The following is a 16,998-nucleotide window of genomic DNA, read 5'->3' on the forward strand; positions in this document are numbered from 1 at the left end:
GTGAGATGATCAGCAGTTAGGCCCTTTTGTTCAGTAAAGTAAGTTGTTCTCCATAAGCTTTATTCAGAATTTTCCCTAAGGAATTTTTTCCCCCTGTTTTGCCTTTTTCAGAAAGCTCATAATCTCCCCTGGTTTTGAGCAATGGTGTCTCTTGTTGTCTCATCTCCAGAGATTAGTCGATTTAGCAGTCTGAGGAATCGTCTGTAGATTCAGATCTTTTGCAAGTTGTCTCATTTTCCTGGGAATCTGGCTGTAGAATTGATTGAATCTCATCAGTTCTGTGACCGTTTTTCCTGGTGCCTACTTCAGCTTTCTGAATCCAGTCATTAAAATGGCCAACAGGTTGAGCAGCAAAGTCTATTAAGGAAAGACCCCTGTTACCCCCTGCCTTATGGCATGAGGCTCCATGACCTCTCTCAAGTGGGTTTAAAATCTATTGGTCCTTTTCTACATTTTAACTTTATAGTCCAGATTAGTCACAAAGTCACATTTTAGCATGTGGTCAAAGACATCTCCAAGATGTTGACTGGTGGTTTGTGAAGGAACTTTGCACAGAAGGATCATCCCCTATTTAGCATGCCTTCACGTTGAGCCCTGGCAGAATGTCCGCCCCATCACAGGGCCAAAGAAATTTCCCTTTCTCTTCAAACATCTTCCTTTCTCTCTCCCTTTCTACCCAGCCTTGCCTGGCAGATAGAGACAGCGATGTGCATGGAGCCAACTCCAGCCTCGGTCTCTGCTTCTTAACTCTCACTTCTCTTCAAGTCCCCTGTGGAGTTTCTAAAAACAGAGCAACTTTGGCCAGAGGAGGAGAGGTTAACTCTCTGTACTAGCATCTTTTCCCTCCAGTCTCCATCCTTTCTCCTCCTCTCTTCTACGCTCACTGACCTTTTCAGCAAGAAAGGAAATTAATGTTAGTTGAGTGCCTCCTATGTCCCAGCCACTTCTGAAAACATTGTCTATTTCATTTAATCTAAAATCACCCTACAGATCTTTACTTTTTAGATGGATAAACTAATACTGCACAAAGTCACCCAAGGATCTGTCAGATGACATTTGTGCTCTTGGATCCCTCAGTGTTGTGCTGCTTTAGCCCAGGAATGCCCTGAATTGTCTTCCCTCCAGAAACAAGGTCTGCTGCGTTTGAGTTCTCTTTCTCATTTTCTTGCCATGTGAAATGAAAGTAATTCCTTAGTCCTGTCAATGCCACCCTTTTCATAGTCCTCATGGTTGTCTCCCTGCACCACAATTCTCCTTTGATCGTTTTATACTTCAGGCCTTGTTCAGTCTCAGCTGCACTCTGATGATGGCTGCCTCACCAATCCCCCTCACTCTACTCTCACCTTCTGAAGCAGCAGAACCTGTGACTAATGGTCAAAGGCATAGGTACTGCAGCCAGACTCCCCATTTCATACCAAATAAAGATTAAACCCTTGAGCTTGGCCTTCAGCGCTCTTATATTATCTTCCTCCAATCTACTTTCCAAACTTCTTTTCCATTAAATTGCCACATACACCTTCCAGCAACCAGAGCTGCTGGACATCTCTGTCTCATATTTTTGCTTCCTTGTCTTTATGCCTCTGCAAAGCCAATTCTCTGCACGTTAAATTTCCATTCTTTCTTCAAGATTCAAAAACCAGTGGAATTCTTTCTCAAGAGTGCTTTCCTGATCTTCCTGGCAGACAGTAATCTATTTGCTTTGTTGACTCTGACAGTGTTTTATTAGACCTCTCTTTGGCACTTCATTATGTTTTATTATTGATTACAGTTATTTATGTATCCATCTACCCAACTGGAATGTAAGCCCCTCAAAAGAGGGAATGTGTTGTATTAATATTTGCATTCCCCTAAGCGTCTATACAGTGTCTTGCTCATAATGAGAATTCAATAAAAATTGTGTTTAAATGACTGGGATATGAGTTTTATCTAATAATAATAGCTACCATTTATTGAGCTCTTCCTCAATGCCGAGTACTGTGGAGGAGAGCTTAATGTGTATTATCTCATTCAATCTTCACAATTTTACAAGGTACTTGTTTTCATTCTTCCCATTATTCAGATGAAGATATTGAGTCACAGATAGGTTAAGGAATTAGCCCAACATCACACAGCTGATAAATGACATAACCTGAACTGGCCCCTAGTGTAATCAACTCCAAGCCCAAACTGCATTAGAGTACCTCCTCTGCTGTTAAAGGAAGACTTTATGGAGTTAGATCAATGCACACACACGTATACAGTCATGTGTCAGTTGACAACGGGGATATGTCCTGAAAAATGTCTTTTTAGACAATTTCATCATTGTATGAACATCACAGAGCACACTAATACAAACCTAGAAATATAGTGTAGTCCACCATATACCTAGGCTACATGGTATGGACTATTGCTTCTAAGCTGTGGACCTAGGCTACATGGTATGCCCTGTTGCTGCTAAGCTACAGACCTGTACAACATGTCAATATACTGAGTACTGTAGGCAATTGTAGTATAATGGTATTTGTGTATCTAAACATATCTAAACATAGAAAAGGTACAGTAAAAATATGATATGAAAGATAAAAATGGCACCCCTGTGTAAGGCACTTAACATTAATGGAGCTTGCAGGACTAGAAGTTGCTCTGGGTGACTTAATGAGTGACAGGTGAGTGAATGTGAAGGCCTAGGACATTGCTGGATGCTACTGTGACTTTATCAGCACTGAAGACAGGCCACACTAGGTTTATAATGAAATATTTTTCTTTCTTCAACAGTAAGTTTAAAACCTTAGCTTACTGTAACTTTTCTAACTTTAGAAACTTTTAGTTTCTGAAACTTTTTGACACTTTTGTAACAACACAGCTTGAAACACATTGTACAGTTGTACAAAAATATTTTTTCTCAATATCCTTATTCTATAAGCTTTGTTCTAATTTAAATGTTTTATAATTTATTTTTACTTTTAAATATTTTTGTTAAAAATGAAGACATAAACACATACATTAGCCTAGGCCTGCACAGGTCAGGATCATTGAGTTATCATTAGGTGACAGGAATTTTTCAGCTCCATTATACTCTTATGGGACCACCAATGTATATGTGGTCCATCGTTTACCAAAATGTCATTCTGTGGCAGGTGATTGTGCTTTCTGGTACCTTCTGGCATCTCAGCAGTCACATTCTGAGCACTCATAGCTCTGTCTTAGCTAAAATGCACTTCCTTCTTTTTGGGAAGGGTAGATTCTAAGAGCAACCACAGGGAGACCCGTCCTGCCAGTTGTGCTCCCAAGCACAGGAATTGAGCTCCACTAGGTGGACTGACTGCAGTGAACTCTCCAAAGGATATGTCAGCATTTACACAAGGCTGATTAAAATGCAGCAAACAAATCATTCACTGCCTAATGTGCAATGCATTATAGCTTATTTGATAGCATATTTATGCACACATCTTCAGAAACAATATTCTTGTAAATCGTGTATCAAACCCTTGGGGAGATATTGGTAGTAAGCAGAAAATCAGCAACACATTGATCCTACATGCTCTGTGATGTTAGCAGTAGTCATGAAATTGAATTTCATCTTAACATATTAAAATCAATATACAGCATTCAGTTTAATTCAGAATGTAAATAGCATCATGGGTTTTCAAGACAGAGAAAATTATAGTTCCTAACTTGGATATGTATGTATTATTATACAGGCAACTTTCCATTATTTAGAACAAGTATGACCCTGAAATAGAAAAATACCTTGCTCAGCTTATCAGATTAAACAGGAACTCAAGTTCTCAATTGATCAGAATTAGTGGCTAAAAAGGGGTTCTCATGTTAAATTAACATGGAGGGTTTAGTCATTTTTCTCTGCAATTATATTTCAAAATAAAATTTTGCCCCAAATGGCACTTATCACTTCTAATTCTCTAAACAGTATGTTACTGCATTAGCTTGTGTAAAACTCCAGTGGGAGAGTGTTGAGAATATTTTTTCAGCATGTTACAAAACAAAACAAAATTCTCTTTGTCATTGGTATGGTTTGGGTCTGTGTCCCTACCCAAATCTTATGTTAAATTGTAATTCCCAGTGTTGGAGGTGGGGCCTGGTAGGAAGTGATTGGAACATGGATGTGGATTTCCCTTTTGGTACTGTTCTAATGATAGTGAGTGAGTTATGGCAAGATCTGGTGGTTTAAAAGTGTGTAGCGGCTGGGCGCAGTGGCTCACACCTGTAATCTCAGCACTCTGGGAGGCTGAGGTGGGTGGATCACGAGGTCAAGAGATTGAGACCATCCTGGCCAACATGGTGAAATCCCATCTGTACTAAAAATACAAAAATTAGCTGGGCATGGTGGTGCGTGTCTGTAGTCCCAGCTACTCGAGAGACTGAGGCAGGAGAATTGCCTGAACCCGGGAGGCAGAGGTTGTAGTGAGCCAAGATGGTGCCACTGCACTCCAGTCTGGTGACAGAGTGAGACTCCAACTCAAAAAAAAAAAAAAAAAAAAAAAGTGTATAGCACCTCCCCGTTGTCTCTCTTCCTCCTGCGCTGGCCATGTAAGACATGTCTGCTCCCCCTTCACCTTCCACCATGATTGTAAGTTTCCTGAGACCTCCCAGCCATGCTTCCTGTACAGCCTGTGGAACCATGAGCCAATTAAACCCTTTTCTTTTACAAATTACCCAGTTTCAGGTATTTCTTTATCACAGTGTGAGAATAGATTAATACAACCATTATGAGGGATGTGGGCCCAAGTGATGCCCCTTATTTTGGGATCTGGGAATCTGAAGTTCAGAGTTTGAGGACTCCCAGATTCTCTTACAATATTCTTCTGCTTTTCCTCCACACATCTCTAATACCATGGAGAAAGTGGGGAATAGCAGTTATTGTGATTATTACTGTATGATTAGTGTATGCTCATTAAAGACATGAAAATATGCCAGGGATGACACTGAGTTTTCTACACGTGTGATTTAGTTAATACCCTTACTACCCTCCCCGAAGTAGGCATTGTTATTTCTATTTAATTGATGAGAAATAGAGACTTAGAGGAGTAAAACGACCTGTCTGAAGTCACATGGTTTTAAGGAACAACTGAGACTCCCACCTGGGTTTGTGTGACTCCACTTCTCTCAGGCTTTTTTCCATGACTGGACTGGAGGAGGGATTGCTGCTCTCTTGGACAAAATTGTATCCAACTTCAAATAAATAAAGCCTCACCTTTAGTGAGACTTGAAATCAGAAGATGAGAGAATGGTTTATGACCTGAGCATGAAAGTATGTATTTTCCAAAGCCCAAAGGTAGGAAAGGGTTGACACAGGCAATGTTCAGCAGCAGTCATTCTGTGGCTAACATATTCTTCTATTTTCATCATTGCTGCTGGCCCTGATGGATGTGATACTTCTGTAGGATCTCTTTTAAATGTCTGAAAGGTTAAATAGGAAGTATGTAGTCTACTGGCTAGTTTGTCAAAGTGCCTGGCTGTAGGAGTCAGGCTTGTGGAGCACATTCATCTTTTTACTCTCTCATACTGGTATGTGTGATGTCCAAAGTACACGTAATCATCCAGTCAAAAATGCTTATTGCCTGTATTACCTAAGCACTCTGAAAAAAGTAAAAAGCTCCTCAGTGGTATTTAAGTAGTCCCGCTTTTATCCTTAAAAGAATATATATTACCCGCTGGTTTCTAGATTTCTTGTGGTGATTGAGGAGCGCTGCACTTTTAGGAGCCACTTCTCAGGTTAGAATCACAAGGATGTTGTGAGGTAATGTCTGGAAAGCACTTTGAGCTCCTTTGAGAAAGGTGCTACATTAATACCATGTATTATTATTTATTATCAGCCTAAGAGAAAAGCATGGGCAGGAGATGCCTTTTTGTTCCCTTCCCTGGATACAACAGTGCTGTGGCTTACGTAGATTTCAGCCGGGGGATGTTCCAGCATTTGCAGTCTTTGACTGGAAAAACGCAAGCTGCTCAGGAACACTCTAGGGACAGAAGATCAGTTTAGTGCTACAGATGAAGAAGGACAGACTCTGAGGTTGTGCAGGCCAATCACACTCTTTCTTAATAAGCAGAAACTGTTTCTCCTGTTGGGAAGTTTAATTCCCAGAGTGTGTGTGGGATGGGGGAAGGGATGAGTTTTGCATATCTGGCAATTCTGAAGCACTCTCTGAAAATAAAAAAATCAAAGTGCTCAATACAGTATCCTGTGAGCTGGGTTATGTTGCTTCCCGCCCATTCTATTTGTAAAATGAATATGCTCCGTGAGTTGAATAGCTTGAGCTCACATAGTCTCCTCAGTGCCCTAAAATAAAAATAAATCTCATCCTTCTGGCTGCAACAAAATTCAAGTCAATTTTAAAGTTCCAGGTCAGATGCCATTATTTCCTCTTTAAACTTTAAAAAATAGTTGTTACGGATTGAATTTTGTTCTCCCGTAATTTACATATTGAAGTTCTAACACCTAGTACCACAGAGAGTTACTGTATTTGGAGGAAGGGGTTTTAAAGAGGTAATTAAGGTTAAATGAGGTCCTTGAGGGTGGACACTGATTCAATGTGGCTGAGGTTCTTAGGAGAAGAGGAGATTAGATCCCAGACACACAGAGGGAAGATCATGTGAAGACAGAGAAGACAGCCATCTGCAAGCCAAGCAGAGATCTCAGAAGAAATGGGTCCTGATGACATGTAACTCTCAAACTTCTAGTTTCCAGAATTGTGAGAAAATAAATTTCTGTTGTTTAAAGCTACCCAGTCTGTGGTACCTTGTTGTGGCAGCCCTAGCAAACTTGTAATACAATAACCAAAAAGTAGTCAGTGTAAAACATCGTGTACTCCAAATTTTGCCACTCAAAGTGTGGTCGCCAGGCCAACAGTTTTGGTGCCACCTTGGACCTGGAAAACACCTTTGGAATGATCTGCCTTTTAACAAGCTCCACAGGTGATCTGTATGCATATAAAGGGCTTTTGTTTGGGTTTTTTGTTTTGTTTTGTTTTTTGTGGATTTTTTTGAGACAGAGTTTTGCTCTGTCACCCCTGCTAGAGTGCAGTGGTGCAATCTCGGCTCACTACAACCTCCACTTCCTGGGTTCAAGCTATCCTCCCAACTCAGTCTCTCGAGTAGCTAGGACTACAAGCTCTTGCCAACACCCCTGGATAATTATTGTATTTTCAGTAGAGATGGGGTTCTGCCATGTTGCCCAGGCTGGTCCTCAAATCCTGGCTCAAGTGACTCACCTGTCTTGGCTTCCCAAAGTGTTGGGATTACAGGCATGAGCCACCATACCCAACCCATATAAAGGTTTGAGGAGAGCTATCTTTGAATGATTCAGCTTGCCTTAATGGGCAACAAACCACTCCAAAACAAAGTGTTTAAATTAGCAACAATGAGTTATTTCTCAAGATTCTGTGAGTTGCCTAGGTAGTCACTCTTCCAGTTTCATTGGGGCTCTCTCATGTAGTTACATTTGTGCAACCTTTGCTAAGCAACTTTATCTCACAAGACTTTTATAACATGTTTTTTTCGTTACATGTGTTGGTATGGCTACCTTATATTTATGACTAATGGCACTAAATAGTGCCATTATTAACTGTATGTTGTTCAGGGAAGGGCAGGGCCAATGGATTGAATGGTATGGAGGACTTGCTGGACCTGAATCCACGACCACTGCTTTGCCATACCAGTGTCCTTGGTAGCCTTGCATTATGATATTGGTAGAGGCATTTAATAACTGCATTTATGGTGGGAATAAGAAATTTTATTTTTAAGTAAGTGTGTTTTTTAGAAAGGGAAGTCAGTGCAAAGACCATTACTAAGTAAATGATGTTCTAGGCTGTATGAGACTATAGCAAAAAGCACGAAGCTAGTATGTAAACTATCAAAGTTTGCAAAACACTCTCTTAGTTCACAATTTGCAAATTTTGTAAAAGGTCAAAGGCCCACCTACTACTTTCGATATATGTGGGGGGTCTTTGAGAAGATGATAGGAAAATAAAACGATGTGAGGTCATTAAGATATTTCTTCTTCAACCCCAGAACAGGATGGAAGTGAGAAAGTATCTCCCTACTTCCCTTCTTAGCTGTATTTCTTCTCACCCATTATTATCATTATTATTTTATTTTTTAGTTTTTTGAGATGGAGTCTCGCTCTGTTGCCCAGGCTGGAATGCAGTGGCGGGATCTCGGCTCACTGCATGCTCTGCCTCCCAGGTTCATGCCATTCTCCTGCCTCAACCTCCCGAGTAGCTGGGACTACAGGCACCCACCACCATGCCCGGCTAATTTTTTTTGTATTTTTAGTAGAGACGGGGTTTCACCGTGTTAGCCAGGATGGTCTCAATCTCCTGACCTTGTGATCCACCCTCTTCGGCCTCCCAAAGTGCCAGGATTACAGGCATGAGCCACCGAGCCCGGCCTCACCCATGATTATTATGGTAATATCAGCGCCTGACATTTATGTGGTATTTTATGGTTTGAAAAACTCTCACACACGCTTGATGTCATTTGATCTGTAAAGTATTTGATCTGTATGGCCTTTTAACCTATATAGAAAGTAAGCAGAGTGATTGCTTGTCTTTGAAGGGAAAGAAGGTCTGGGTATTGTTGGAATCATTCTCTCATAGGGGCAGAACTTTCCCTATATGCACAGTTTTCTATAAAGCTGATCCTATTTGTTGGAGGCCAACAGTGCCTTTGGTCTTCTGGGAATCACTGGGTAAAGCACAGTCAACATTAACCGCATGTTTTCCAGGGAAGGGCAGGGCCAATGGATTCAATAGTATGGAGGGCTGGCTGGACCTGAATCCAAGACCGCTGCTTTGCCAAATCAGTGTCCTTGGTAACCTTGCATCATGATACCGGTAAAGCCATTTAATAATTGGCAACATTGGCACAAAGTAGTGTGCCATCTAAAGCATTCCTGTTCTTCAATTTCTACTTCAAATTGTCATTTCTTTCTCAGGTCCTTTGATGTGGAATTTCTTTCCCTCTTTACTTGCAATTCATATAAATTTTAAGGTTTTTCTACTGTATTTGTCTTAAATGACTTTGTTTGGAGTTGTTTATGTTTGTAACAACTTCCAGTGCAAAAAGTGGGTCCTTAAGAGCAGAAACAAAGTCTTACCAATGTTTATGGTGACCGCAGCCTCCAGTACCATGCTTTGTACATAGCAGGTGCTGAAGGAAGCTTATGGGCTTGAGATTAAAACATAAGACACAAAGTATTACCAAAAAGAGAAAAGATTCTGATAGTATGTTGTTTTGCATTAATATTCTTTTGAGACTTTTGTGTTTTGTAAATTGTAGCCTAAGTATAAATTTTTCATGGTCCAGTTCACCTTTTTAAGAAAACTTTCTGTCATCCTTTCTAGATGTGAGATTTAGGTTCATTTAGGAGCTGTGGCAGAATCAAATGCTGCTATCCTGGGATCTTTGAGCAGACTTTTATCTTTAATTTTAAAATATGTAATCCCTATTTCTCCACTGAATTTTGAAAATTAAGGGCACACATTTTGTGAAACATTCCTACTTTTCTTTTGAAAATTAATGATTATTTATACACATGTGTTAAAATTATCTCAGATAATGTCACTTGAATAAGATTTTTATAGGTAGAACTAATATAGCAATTTAATAATTTACATCAGCATTAAGATTGACTTAACATTCAAAATAAAAGCTATTTAAGCAGGCACAGAATTTAGCAGTAGCTTTTTATGTTTTTACGTAACCTATAATTAAAATTATTAATGGTAGAAATCTTTCAGAAACTCTACAGAATAACAACTTGAATTCTCATGAACACTTGGTTACTGTCTCTAATATTGAGGATTGTACTGGCTCATTTCATCCCAGGTCCTAAATTTACTAAGGAATAGTGTCACACCATTATTTAAAGGCTACACAGTTTTCTGATCATGTGCTAACCCCTGAGCATATTTTGTTTGTTTGTGTAATTACTCCTCTTAGCTGTGAGAATTTGGAAGTGCAAGTACAGGAACAATATCTGTATACCATATTGTATTTGTTCCATATTTTCATTTAAAAAACCCACACACGTTCTGCAGTAAGATGACGACAAGCTAGAAATAGTCCCTAATATAACCTTTTCCAGCTTCCCATGAAAGTACTTGCAAACAGCACAACATCTTTTAGAAAACAGAGGCTCTTGGAAAGTTCCAAAATGTCTCGTGGGGGATTGAAATGTATAGACAGGAAGAGCTAGTGAAGAAAATAACCATTGATTGATGCTTCAAAAAGCAAGGGAAAGAAGGTCAAAATGCATGTATTGTAAAATTAAAAGTATATTAAAGAGAATGAAAAGGTTCGAATGCTCCTGAAAATTAAAGCAAATACTAAACCATGTGAGAGAGTGTGAAGTGTGAAGGGGTTTAGCATCTGTGATTTGGAGGCACTGGTTTGAAGAATCCAGTTGTAGCCTACACATGCATTTGTACCTGAACAGCATGGCTCTCTGGCATGCAGGATGGAGGACGTGTTGACTCATCAGTCAGCCTCTTGGATGAAAGAGTAGGGGCAGGTAACTGGACATCTATCACCTATGTTTAGGACACATCTTTTGCATTGGCCAACACAGAAACAGCCTTTATTTTGTGTATACCGTTACTTACAGACTCCAATCATTCTGAGTTGGGTGGTAAACAGATGCATACTGAAATTCTAGAACATATTTTGTTATTAAAGATCAAGCCCAGACACACATACACAGACACACACACACACACACACGCACCCATATATATATATATATGGATGTGCGCATGTGCCCTTGGTAACATTTTAGAGAATTTGGAAACTATAATTTGTAAGGTTGTATAGGCCAAATTTTCTCACCATAATAAATGAGAAATTCTATTTTAAAAAATTTAGATAGAAATGTTCAGGCCCTTAAAAGCTAAAAAATACCGTCCTAAAACTTGGTTAACAGAAACCAACCATGCAGTTGTCGATTAATTTAAACAGACAAATATGAGAATATTATACATCAAAATGTATGGCATATTTAAAGATACGCTAAGAAGCATATTAACTATTAGAAGATAAAAAATGTAAGTCATTTAATCGTTAAATTCAATACTTAGAAGAAAGCAAAGAAAACCCCAGAAAGCAAGCAAAAAGATAAAAATGATAAAACTGAGACAGGAGCAATACCAGGTAGTTGCAGGAGAACAGAAAATTCCTGAAGGCAGTTTCACATGACTGGCAAAAGGGAACTGTTGGAATAGCTGCAGAACCTAGGGGTTGATAAGACCTGAAAAATCCGGGTGTGGGCCAAATTCGCTAAGACTGACTGGACCCAACATGTTACTGGAGTTGACTTAGGTTTCACCTAGGACCTCATTAGATGCTCACGAACATACTAAATCACACACACACACCAGTGCCATGACAGTACTGGGAACACACATACTTGATGCAAAAATGGGCAGCACCACAGTTCCAAGAATCCTCCACCTATTTCCAGGATTTTTTTTATGAATATTTTATCCCTTGGTTAAAGAAACCCATAAAGGTAGCAGCCCCAAACCCCTTTGCGTGACTCTCTTGAGTACACTCATACTCTCCTTTCTTGAATGTGTACTTTTCATTTTGCAATAAATCTCCACACTTTCACCATTTTCCAACTTGTCTTTGAATTTCTTCTTGCAAGATAGTGTCAACAGCCTGGACACTGGCCAGGGTCAGAGGTCCCACCAACATTTGGAGACCTCCCTTAGCCCACTGGCATCAAAACTAATTGTAGAAATTAGTAAATTAGAAAGTAAAATGTGTGATTAGGAAGTAAATCTGGCTGGGCACGGTGGCTCACTCCTGTAATCCCAGCACTTTGGGACGCTGAGGTGGACGGATCACAAGGTCAGGAGTTCGAGACCAGTCTGGCCAACATGGTGAAACCCGGTCTCTACTAAAGATACAAGAAATTAGCTGGGAGTGGTGGAGTGTGTCTGTAATCCCAGCTGCTCGGGAGGCTGCGGCAGGAGAACTACTTGAACCTGGGAGGTGGAGGCTGCAGTGAGCCAAGATAATGCCATTGCACTCCAGCCTGGGTGACAAGGTGAGACTCTGTCTCAAAGAAAAGAATAAAACAAAAAGTGAATCTAAGAACTGCTTTAATTTTTAGGAAATTCAGTAAGATAAATGTTTAACAAAGCTAATTCATAATTAGATAAAATACATAAAATTAGAAATAAAAGTTATAAAAACTGCTTATATTAGCATATTATGTACAATTTTATATTAATAATTTGAGTCTAAATGAAATATATGATTATTTGGGGGGAAAACTATATATGCTCAAAATCAACCTAACAATTGAAAACCTGCATAAAGTTTTTAAATAATAAAAACCCAAGGTATTTGTACAATCAATAATTTTAAAAATATCTGCAAAACTTACTGAGAAAAAAGTTACAAAGCAAAAGTGACATGCACTTGGGCAGACACAAGCACAGCTTCACTCATCTCTGAAGCAAGGTGGACATGGGTCCTCCGTCAACTGTCAGCCAAAGTCCTTAGGAGACTTTGATAAGCAGAGCCCCCTACTGACCCACACTGAACATATAACGCGAATGAGAAATAAACTTCTGTTTTGTTAAGTCACTGACATCTTGAAGTTTTTTATTACTACCTATTTTGTTTGATATTGACACTAATATAAAAATATATTCAACAATGTAGAATAAATAACCAGAAAACAGCTCCATTATCTAAAACAACATAATATGCAATAAAGAGAGGCTGGGTGCAGTGGCTCACACTTGTAATCCTAGCACTTTGGAAAGTCACGGTGGAAGGATCACATGAGCCTAGGAAGTTGAGATCAGTCTGGGTAACACAGTGAGACCCCATCTCTACTAAAAATTAAAAACATTAGCTGGGCATGGTGGCACATGCCTGTAGTCCTATGTACTTGGGAGGCTAAGGTAGGAGGATCTGTTAAGAAAAGTAGGTCAAGGCTGCAGTGACCTATGATTGTGCCATTGCACTCTAGTCTGGGAGACAGAGAGAGACCCTGTCTCAGAAAACATACAGCAATCAAACAAAAGTAAATAAATAAATGAGGCATCATAGATAAGTGGGAAGGCACAGAGATAACTTGTTATATGGAAAACTAGAGATTTTGATTCTTACATTATACCATAGAAGAAAATTAATTTCACACAAATTAGAGATAAATTTGCATGAAAAGTCAAGATATAAAAGTAAAAGGCATCATGAGGGTGAATACTGAAACTCTGAAGAGGGCTGTAGGCTTTTGAGGGTATTTAAAAAAATTTGGAACCGGAAAAAAAGCTAACTCCAAAGAAAGTTGCATAAAATTTAAACTAATAAATATTAAATTAAATATTAAGAAACCAAAACCTAGTCAACTGCCACTCAAGTCTTACATACAGTAATTATATGAGTTCCATTCACAAAGATAAAATCAAGCAATGTCTTCTTAGTAAAACTCATAATTTAGCTTATGAGATCTTATGATTAACATTGAATTCATCTTGGAGAAGCCCAAAGCAACATTGGCCAGACTTAGAGCTTGGGTTTTCAACTTGGCTCTTCTGCTTATCAGAGATGTGAGCTCTGATAGTCACGTAACTTCTTGAAGACAGCTTCTTTTTCTGTGAAGGCATTGAATCAGGTGATCTTTAAGGTCTCTTCCAATTGTCAAATACTGTGATAATGTAGTTATCCGTATCAATCAAAATATTTTAAAATATTGTTAAACAGAGATATAAAAATAACATAAAGATTGTTTAAGATTGGCTTAAAAGAAAAAGCATATATTTATAAAAGCATAGCCTTTTGGCCAGAACCACCATCTTTCAGTAAATCGCCAAAATGATAAACAAAAGGGAAAGAGGAGAGGCACCTGATATATGTTCTCTAGACCATCTAGAAAACATGGAGTTGTTTCTTTGGCCATGTACATATGAATCTATAAGAAAAGTGATATTGTAGATATCAAGGGAATGGGTACTGTTCAAAAAGGAATGCCCACATGTGTTATCATGGCAAACCTGGGAGAGTCTACAATGTTACCCAGCATGCTGTTGGCATTGTTGTAAAGAAACTAGTTAAGGGCAAGATTCTTGCCAAGAGAATTAATGTGCGTATTGAGCACACGAAGCTCTCTAAGAGCTGAGATAGTTTCCTGAAGCGCGTGAAGGAAAACGATCTGAAAAAGGAAGAAGCCAAAGAGAAAAGTACCTGGGTTCAACTGAAGCCCCAGCCTGCTCCATCCAGAGAAATGCATTTTGTGAGAACCCATGGGGAGGAGCCTGAGCTGCTGGAACCTCTTCTCTATGAATTTATGGCATGATAGGTGTTAAAAAAAAAAAAAAGGCCTGTGGACTGTAAAAAAGAAAAAAAAAGCATGTATTAAACAAGTTAGTCTTATTTTCCTCTTGGAATTTGACAATTTGATGCATGTGTATACTTAGATAAGATACAAAGAAGACATGTGAGTCTTTTACTGAAGCAAAACTCCAGAATTCCACAGTCATAAATTCAGTCTTATGACCTGGTGACCTACTTTTGATGCACAGATTTTTTTGCGAATTACCCAGTAAGCAAGTCAACACACAAAGTAAAAGGATAACATATCATGACAAGTACTTAGGTCATTTATTTTGATATGCAAGGTTTGATTTTAATTATTTATACAATTTCATAGTGCAGGACTAAGTGTCTTGTGGTCTTTTTCTAAACACTAATGAAGGTGTGTAAAGATGAGCTCTCACTAGAGCGCTTTTCTGTGAAATTCTTACAGAAACATTTATTTAGTGAAACTTGCCAAATTTAGATTAAATTACATCAAAATCAGTGCGATTTGGACAAACTAAATGTGTTTTTAACTTACAAAGTAATAGAAAGTAGATATGTGCTTAAGAATCGGAAATGAAGTCACCAAGTAATAGTTCTGATTTTTGCCCATTCAACCACTACTGCCCCTTTTCAAGTCCAGCAGTCAGACTGGACTGGGGGATGAGATCCTAGGCTTTCTTTTCACATTCAAGAGAAAGAATAGCTTTTTGCCAAAGGCTATGAAATAGTAGATGATGTCAACTTCTGTCACTGATGGGAACATGATTGTCTAAACATTTATGAAGAAGATACTCTGTGCTAAGCACCGTACCAGATTCTAGGAATATAAAGGTGAACACAACCCAGTTCTTACGCTCAGGGAGCCTGAAGTCTATTGTAGAGATAAACACATGTATTCGTAAGGATGAAAACACTATTCCCTGTAATATACAAACACCCAAAGTTCATATGACTCAACATAATGTACGTTTACTTCTTACCTGTGAGTGGCCTTCTATGTTGTCATTCAGAGACTTGAGATTCTCCCATTGTTGGCTTGCTTTCTCCTAGATCTGTGGGGTCTTCTGCCGGATCTTTGTATCCAATTAGAAGAGAGAGTGTGGAGAACTGCACCAGAGGAGTTTATGGTAAGGACAGGGAGTGATATACATCCCTTCTGCGCACCTTCCGTTGCCCAGAACTTAGTCACAAAGTCATACATAACTGCCGTGGAAGCTGGAGACTGGGGAACATGGGCCAATTTTGTACGCAGGAGGTGGGAGAAACGTGTTGGTTTGCTGTACTATGTGAAGAAAATGGATCACAATTGTGCTCATTATTATAACAGAGATGGAAAGCATTGTGCGGTGGAGGTCAAAGGAAGGAAGAAATGACCTCAGCTGGGATAAGCTCAGGATAGAAATTAGTTAAGGGCACCTATCAAGTTGCAATTGCAGTCATAGACTTAATAAATCCTTGTAGAATAAATAGAATTTAAAGTATTCCTAAATCAGGTTAAATGAAACCTTGAGAATTTTATAATAGAAATCTATAGTGTTCATTATGAAATTTTTAAGGAAATAATTGTTGATTTTTACACTGTTGTAAGATACAAAGGATTTCTTGTACACTCTAACCAGTTTCATCTAATGGTAATATTTTGTAAAACTATGGTAGAATATCACAACCAGAGTACTGACACTGATGAAACCCACCATTGACATGGTCCCCATTTGAATAATTCAAATTATTCATATTTTCCTAATTTTACTTGTACTCATTTGTGTGTATGTGTGTATTTCTATCAATGTTATCAATTGTGCACTCCCCACCACATGATACAGAACAGGACCTCTCCCCCTCTGCTAACTTCTAGCAGCCCCTCTTCTTTCCTCTATTTCTAAAATGCTGTCATTTAAAAAATGCTATATAAGTAGAATCATACAATTGTAACCTTTAGCAGTTGGCTTTTTTTACTCAATATAATTTTCTGCATAGTCAACCAAGTCCTCGTGTTTATCAACAGTCCACTCCTTTTTATTGCATGATATATTAATTCCACCGTATGAATACATCACAGTTTGTTTAACCATTTGACATTTGAAAGACATCTGGACTGATTCCACATTCTGACTACTGCAAGTACACTGCTATGAACATTCATATACAGGTTTTTGCAGGAATATAAATTTCCATTTCTCTGGTATAAATGTCTAAGACAGAGTGAAATTTGCTGGGTTGTATCATATGAAAATCACATATTTAATCTTATAAAACACTACCAAATTGTTTTCCAAAGCTGCTGTACTATTTTACATTTTCATCAGCAATGTAGAGAGATCCAGTTCATCTGCATCCTAACCAGCATTCTATGTTGTCATTATTTTTTATTTTAGTCATTCTTAATAGGTGTGGTTTTAATTTGCGCTTCTCTGATGGCTAATAAAGGTGAACATCTTTATCAGTGCTTATTTTCCATCTGCATATCATAACCATATTGTTTTTTATTTTAAAAGAGTTTAGAGGTTTTCCAGTTCTTACAAATAATTTCCCCTTCTTTTTATTTTAATTTTTTAAAATTGCAGACAATTCCTATTCATCTTTGTACACCCCATCTGAACGTCCTGTTTTCTTTGAAGCCATCTTCAACTGTCGAGCCTAGTTAATTAAACCTTTGTCTGGCTTCTACAGGCAAAATGAATCTCT

The sequence above is a fragment of the Theropithecus gelada genome, chromosome 17 (assembly GCF_003255815.1).
Source record: "Theropithecus gelada isolate Dixy chromosome 17, Tgel_1.0, whole genome shotgun sequence".
In the NCBI taxonomy this organism is placed as follows: Eukaryota; Metazoa; Chordata; class Mammalia; order Primates; family Cercopithecidae; genus Theropithecus; species Theropithecus gelada.